This window comes from Pipistrellus kuhlii, unplaced genomic scaffold (assembly GCF_014108245.1).
Source record: "Pipistrellus kuhlii isolate mPipKuh1 unplaced genomic scaffold, mPipKuh1.p scaffold_m20_p_3, whole genome shotgun sequence".
Lineage (NCBI taxonomy): Eukaryota > Metazoa > Chordata > Mammalia > Chiroptera > Vespertilionidae > Pipistrellus > Pipistrellus kuhlii.
In genome coordinates this window covers 187,103,924-187,111,940 of record NW_023425529.1, presented here as the reverse complement: position 1 = coordinate 187,111,940, position 8,017 = coordinate 187,103,924, and positions in this window count along the sequence as shown.

The following is an 8,017-nucleotide window of genomic DNA, read 5'->3' as shown; positions in this document are numbered from 1 at the left end:
CCAGGAGCTCCGGGTGAAGGTACAGTGTCGCCAGGAGCTCCGGGTGAAGGTACAGTGTCGCCAGGAGCTCCGGGTGAAGGTACAAAGTCGCCAGGAGCTCCGGGTGAAGGTACAAAGTCGCCAGGAGCTCCGGGTGAAGGTACAAAGTCGCCAGGAGCTCCGGGTGAAGGTACAAAGTCGCCAGCTCACAAACAGCAGGAAAAGCAGGGCCGGCTCTCCGGCCTGCGGGACCGCAGCCTTCCGGCTCGCAGGCGTCCGTATCAGCGTGGTTAACGGGGTTTCCCCTCAGAGAGGGCGAGGGCCCACAGCGGCGAAGGAGCCCTCTTTCCACGCCTGTTCTCCGTGGCACCACCCTTTTCTCCAAAGGAGATCTACACGGAACTGCAACTGCTACAAAGCGGGCCCCCCCCCCCGGCCCCGTTTGCCCGGGTGTCGCCTCCTGTCTGGGCAACAACCTCGTCTCTGCCTCCGTTTCCGTGAGGAGGATGGAGGCGGCGGGGAAGGTGAGGACCTGCCCCCACGGGGCTGTGGCCGCACACGGCTCCCGGGCAGGGAGGGCCGGCCCGGGGCTCACGGCGCCACTGGTGCCGCGGGGCGGGCGGCGTGGGGGCGCCGGCGGCACAGGCAGCACCTCGGGCCACACACAGGGACGCCCCGCGCGCCGGCCTCTGAGCCTCACGCCCAGTGGGCCCGGCCTCTGGAGCACATGTGTCAAGCACAAGGCCCGCGGGCCAAATCCGTCCCGCCAGGCCTTGCAATGTGGCCCGCACCGCGCTGTCATCACTGCACTCCGCTGCGTTTCCATCACAATGACAGTTTATGACTGTTCAGTAAACCATTCGGCCCGCGACTTAGGCTGGATTTTAGATTTTGGCCCCTTCCCTGATTGAGTTCGACACCCCTGCTCTAGAGCAGCGGTTCTCCGCCTTCCTGATGCCTCGACCCTCTAACACAGCCCCTCGTGTGGTGTGACCCCAACCGTAACGTTATTTCTGTGGCTACTCCATAGCTGTCATGTTCTCCTGTTATGAATTTAAAAAACACATACATACACACACACACATATATATATATATATATAATTGATTTTTTACAGAGGGAGGGAGAGGAATAGAGTTAGAAACATCGATGAAAGAGAAACACTGACCAGCTGCCTCCTGCACACCCCCCACTGGGGATGTGCCCGCAACCAAGGTCCATGCCCTTGACCGGAATCGAACCCGGGACCCTTCAGTCCGCAGGCCGACGCTCTCTCCCCTGAGCCACACCGGTGAGGGCTGAATCTTAATGTAAATATCTGTGTTTTCCAGCGGTCTCAGGCTCCACAGCAGCGGCTCCCAGCCTGAGGGTCTCGGCATTCGAAAGGGTGAGAAACTGCTCCAGACTCTCCCACGTGTTCCAAGTTCACTTCCTACGGAGCGCAGGCTCCGGGCCTGGCTAACGAGGCGGGGGGCTCAGTTACTGGCTCGGCCGCTCCCTCCGGGTGCCCGCAGCTGTGCTCCGCCCCGGCCAGAGGGCCGCTTCCTCCGGCTTCTCCGGGGCGCGGGGCGCTCCGTCTCCTGTGGGACCCGGGACCGTCCCCCAGAGGCCGCCCTCCAGCCGCACAGCGCTCACGAGCAATGTCACTCCCACCGCTGGGGGGCGGCTCAAAGCCATGGGCGCGCAGCACCCTCGGCGAGGTGGACGTGGTCTGACACTGGCGCTGAGTGCCTGCTGGCCCCCAGGCCCCCGAGACGCAGTGGCCCACAGCCACACACACAGCCACACACACACACACACACACACACACAGCCACACACAGCCACACACACAGCCACACACACACACACACAGCCACACACACAGCCACACACACACAGCCATACACACAGACACACAGCCACACACACACACACACACACAGCCACACACACACACACAGCCACACACACACAGCCACACACACAGCCACACACACACACACAGCCATACACACACACACACAGCCATACACACACACACAGCCACACACACATTCACTCACAAATACACTAACACGCCTAGTCACACATAAACACACACCCACACACAAACACCCAATCACACACACACACACAAACATACATATAGCCACACACAGTTACACACTCTCATACTTGCACACACACACACACTCACACACACACTCCCCTTGCCACCCCCTCTCCCAGCCCAGGAAGTGTTGGGCGTCTGTTTTTATGACGTCCCCGTAGCTTTGCCATCCTCAGTGTCCACTTGGGGAGCCACCGGCCACAGCGGCCTCGGAGTGCGGGCGTGGGGGACCTGCTCTAGCGGCAGGCTCCTCTCCCCCACGGCCACGGCCACGGCCACGGCCGGCTCCCGGGCCTCACTTTCTGTCTACACACGTGTCCACTTCCCAAGTCACGCAAAAGCTCCAAAGACAAAAATATCTTAATGCATCCGAATGCCCCGTTTCCATGGAGACGGGAATCAGAGAGGAGCGGCTAATGAGAGAGCTGTTTTGTGTAATGATCGCAGCCGAGGCCGTGCGGCGTGGGGCGTGTGAGCTCCCGGGATTGTCTGTATTCCCCGCGGGCCCCGTGGGCCCCGGCGTGGGGCTGACGGCTGTGTCCACGCCCGCCCGGCCCCGCACGCCCGCACAGCAAGGTGGCCGCCCAGCCGGACAGAGGTGACCGCTGACGGGCCCCTCGCAGTCCCTCTTCCTCTCAGACCCCGGGGTGTTCTGTCGGACGCTGCCCAGTCCAGGTTCACGCACATGACACCAGCCACGGCTCCGTTCTCCCTGCCAGGCCCGGGGTGCCTGCTAGCCGTGCCTTCCTCTCCTCGAACCCAGCACCACTTCCGTTCCCATCACACGTAAGGAAACACAAGCACCGCCGCCTGGGCGAGTCTGTGCTGAAGAAGTGGCGTTAGAAGAAGTTTCGGTTTAAAAAACGTGGCTCTCCAAAGACATGTCCGTTGTTGTGCTGTCGGTATTTGGCTCTGTGGACTGATGAGTTTGCCGACCACGGCCCTCACGCAGTGCTGGCGGAAACAGAAGAACCCCCGTCCTCGCCCCTCCCGCGCACACCCCGCTCTCGGCCGGCGGCCAGGCCGCCCTGGGGTGGGAGCGAGGAGACGCGGGGACGCACAGGCTCAGGCGCAGAGATGCCTCCTGCCTCCGTCCGCAGGCGGTGGAGAAAGGGGCGTGTCCTCGGCATCTGCAGTGGAAACTGTGAGTCAAGGTCGCGTCCCAGCCACCGCCCGGGGGGTGTGAGGCGTGACGGCTGAGAGAACCGGGCCGCGCGGTGCTGCGGCAGGAGCACGGCCATAAACCCTGCTCACGAGGCACCAGAGGCAGCTGCCACGTCACGTGGCCTTTCCGCCCCGTGGACAGCATTCCCGGGCGCCTGCCCCGAGTGCGGCGACCACGGGGCCGACAGGGAGAGGACCAAAGGGCTGGCTTCCCGTCCTCCGGGAGCTCAGCTTAGGGAGATTTAAACACAGAGATATATAAACACGGGGACATTTACATGGATGTCAGAGAGAAAGAAGGGAGAGGGATGGAGAGAGAAACAGCCACGATGAGAGAGAACCACGGACCGGCTGCCTCCTGAACACCCCACACTGGGGATGGAACCCACAACTCGGCCTGTGCCCTGACCGGGAATCGAACCCTGACCTCCTGGCTCACAGGTGGACACTCAGCCACAGAGCCACATGGCTGGCGGTTTGCAGATCTTCTCTGCCGTTGCTGCTGGTGGCCGCACGCTCACTGGCTAACCCTCTCTGCCCACGGAATGTAAGCCCACGGAGCTGGCGCTTGGCCCCTCGCCGCTGCCACTGCCGGCACTGAACGGACAGTCTGCGGCTCTGCACCGCTCTGCTGCCCCCCCGGTCCTGTGCGGAGCCGGGCTGGGGCGATGGGGGTAGATAGATACACCGACAGCGGGTGGCACGTGGCAGCTGCAGACAGACGTGGACAGGGACAGCTATCGTGAGGGGGAGAAGGCACTTCCCGGGTACCTAGATCAGATGTGATTTCTCCCCCCTCTTCCCCCCGCTAGCCACACCTGCCCAGTGTCTGCCGGCTTCAAGTCCGAGTGGGTGGGCCTCCACTTCCGGGGCCCCATTCACCAGCACAGATGAGGCAGGAATGGGGTCCTGGCTCCTGCAGGGGAGCACAGCCCTCTGCAGCTCAGGGCAGCCACAGCACAGCACCCGACAGACAGGCAGGAAGCGAGGCCAAGGCCATGAGGTCCCCAGGCCCCGGCAGAGCCCCCAGACCCCACAGAGCCCCCCGGATCCCGGCAGAGCCCCCCGGATCCCACAGAGCCCCCCGGATCCCGGCAGAGCCCCCCGGATCCCGCAGAGCCCCCCGGATCCCGCAGAGCCCCCAGGCCCCGGCAGAGCACCCCGGACCCCGCAGAGCCCCCCGGACCCCGCAGAGCCCCCCGGACCCCGCAGAGCCCCCCGGACCCCGCAGAGCCCCCCGGATCCCGCAGAGCCCCCCGGATCCCGGCAGAGCCCCCCGGATCCCGGCAGAGCCCCCCGGATCCCGCAGAGCCCCCCGGATCCCGCAGAGCCCCCCGGACCCCGCAGAGCCCCCCGGATCCCGCAGAGCCCCCCGGATCCCGGCAGAGCCCCCCGGATCCCGCAGAGCCCCCCGGATCCCGGCAGAGCCCCCCAGATCCCGCAGAGCCCCAGGCCCCGGCAGAGCACCCCGACCCCGCAGGAGCCCCCCGGATCCCGCAGAGCCCCCCCGGACCCCGCAGAGCCCCCGGATCCGCAGAGCCCCCCGGATCCCGGCAGAGCCCCCGGATCCCGCAGAGGCCCCCCGGATCCCGCAGAGCCCCCAGGCCCCGGCAAGAGCACCCCGGACCCCGCAGAGCCCCCGGACCCCACAGAGCCCCCCGGATCCCGCAGAGCCCCCCGGATCCCAGCAGAGCCCCCCGGATCCCGCAGAGCCCCCCGGATCCCGCAGAGCCCCCCGGATCCCGGCAGAGCCCCCCGGACCCCACAGAGCCCCCCGGATCCCGCAGAGAGCCCCCGGACCCCCGCAGAGCCCCCCGGATCCCGCAGAGCCCCCCGGATCCCGGCAGAAGCCCCCGGATCCCGCAGAGCCCCCCGGATCCCGCAGAGCCCCCAGGCCCCGGCAGAGCACCCCGGACCCCGCAGAGCCCCCCGGACCCCACAGAGCCCCCCGGATCCCGCAGAGCCCCCCGGATCCCGGCAGAGCCCCCCGGATCCCGCAGAGCCCCCCCGGATCCCACAGAGCCCCCCGGATCCCGCAGAGCCCCCCAGGCCCCGGCAGAGCCCTCAGGCCCCCGGCAGAGCCCCCAGGTCCTGCAGAGCCAGAGCTCACAGAGGCCGCCCTCCGCCCAGCACAGCCTGGCGGCCCTCCAGCCCTCGGCGCCCTCTCTGCTGCAGCCAGGACGGAGCCTCCTGTGTGACCGAGCCTTCAGGGACACAGCCTGAATCCCCAGGAAACCGCGGAGGAGGTCCCCGATCGATCCCTTCTCGCAGGGAAGGCACATCAGCGCTCAGCCTGACCTCCTCCTAAGCCAGGCCCCTGAGCCCGATGGTGTCTGCGGCCGAGAGGACTGATGGGGGAACAGGAAGACGGAGTCTGCACACGCACGCCTCCCCCCCAGCCTCGGGAAGGGAGGGCTGCTCTGTGAGGTCAGCCCGACGGGGATTTCACAGGAAGAGCCGCTCAGAGCCAGGAGCTGCTCCCGTCACGCACACCGGCGGGCGGAGGGCACTGCCGGCCCAGCGATCGGCCTTGGGTAAGGCGACCAGGCGTCCCGCTCCCGCGGCGTTTTAAAGCAGTCCCAGGACCAATGGTTGGAAGTCAGGACTGTCCCGCCAAAAGCGGGACGTCTGGTCGCCTTAACCTTGGGGGCGGGCGGGGGGCAGAAACATCCCGAGGGTGAAATCGGAGCCTGAGATAACAGACAGGTTACACGGGACCTCGCCGGGCTGAGCTGAGCTGAGCTGAGCCCGGTGCTGCCCTCCCCCTCCGCACCCCTCCCTCCGCTGTGGTTCCCCGTGAGCTACTGTGTAACGGCCCCTCCGTCAGCTCGGGAACATGGTAGCGGGGAGGGGGCCCCGGGGCCCCGAGGAGCCTCTGATGGAGGCGAACACGTGCCAGCCGGCGGAAGGGAAATGGCGCCGTGGGCAGCGGCCGGAGACCTGCCTGGGCAGGGGGCGTGTCTGCCGAGCCGTACGCGTGGGCTTTGAGGGGAAGCGCCTCTCCCTGCACCGGGTCCCGGGGGTTCACACGAAGGCTGCCGCCTGCGGACAGCCCCCTCCCGGCTGCTCCCCTCGCGGCGGGCGGGCCCCGTCTGGGCCAGCAGGCCTTCCCTCGCCCGGCAGCCCACAGGGAGGCGGAGCGAACAGCCCCCAGCTCCAGTTTAACCGAACGAAACGGCCAGGAAACCCGTGCCGTGGTTCAGAGCCAGGGTGGAAAGCAGACGATGACACTGGTGACAGGCGTGCGGAGCCCCGGGCCGCTGTCCGAAGCCATCTGCGGGGCGCGGGCGGGAGCTGCTGGAAGCGCCGTGACCAGGAACCACCCGCGGGGGTGCGGGGTGCGGGGGACGGCAGCAGCTTTGCTGAGGGAAGCGTGCTCTCTGCTGTCTCAGAGCAGGGCCGAGGGGGGGGCAGGGGGTGGGGGCCGGCGGCCGGCGGGGAAGGCTCCCGCCGTGTCCTCGCCTCCTAATTGCCCTTCTCTCCGCTCAGTGTCGGCAGCGCCGTGCGCGTCTGCCTGCTCCCAGGCCCCCGTGTCTGCGGCTCTGCCGGTGCTGTGTCTGTGGGTGGACAGGCCCTGGAGCCACTCACTCCCCCTTCCCTGCTTGTTTATTGATTCCAGAGGAAAAGGGAGAAAAAGAGAGAGAAGCGCCCACGATGAGAGAGAACCGCGGACCGGCTGCCTCCCACACACCCCCTCGGGGGCTGGGGCCCCCCGCCCGGGCCTGGGCCCTGACCGGGAATCGAACCCTGACCTCCTGGGCCCTCGGGCGACGCTCAGCCCCGGAGCCACGCCGGCCCGGTGCTCTGCTGAGAGAAGCCGGACCTGCGAGGGGAGGGAGGGCGCGGGCCGCACCTCGGGGCGCCGGCACATGTTTGGATCGCTGCTGGTGGGGGAGGACACCTCAGCTCTTCATAGACTCGTTCCTTCGCCGTGAACACTGCATCTGCCCTGTGCGCAGCGACCGCTGCTCCTGTGTGCACAGCAGCTCTGCACGGTCAGCAGCACCGAGGCAGCGACTGCAGAGCGATCCGGTCCGCTCCCTCCGCTCTCACCGCACCCGGCTGCTGCAGGGGCACGTGCGGGGGCACACGGGGGAGGAGGGGGGCACACGGGGGAGGAGGGGAGGAGGGAGGAGGGGGAGGGGGGGCATAGGGTCGGCGGGAGGAGGGGGGAGTGGAGGGCAGGAGGAGGGGACGGAGGGGGGACACACCGGTGGAGGAGGGGGGAGGGGGGACCACACGGGGAGGAAGTGGGAGGGTGGGCACACGGGGAGAGGCGGGCAGGGCACACTGGGATGAGGGGGCAACACGGGGGAGGAGGGGGGAGGGGGGCAACCGGGGGCACGAGGGGGAGGGCAACGGGAAGAACGACGGGGACGGAGGGTGGCAGGGCACGGGGAGGAGGGGGCCACACGGGGGAGGAGGGGGAGAGGGGGGAGGGGAGGAGGGGAGGAGGGGGGACACACGGGGGAGGAGGGGGGAGGGGGGGACACACGGGGGAGGAGGGGGCACACGGGGGAGGAGGGGAGGAGACACATGGGGGGAGGAGGGGACACTGGGGGAACACGGGGGGCGGGGGGGCCTGGTGCGTTCCTGCTGCTGGGAGGACCGACAGCAGTGGTTTTTATTTATTTTATTTTTATTTTATTATTTTATTTTATTTTATTTTAGACTTTTTACCGAGAGGAAGGGGGAGGGATGGATAGTTAGAAACATCAGTGCAAGAGAAATATCCATCAGCTGCCTCCTGCACACCCCCCACTGGGGATGTGCCTGCAACCAA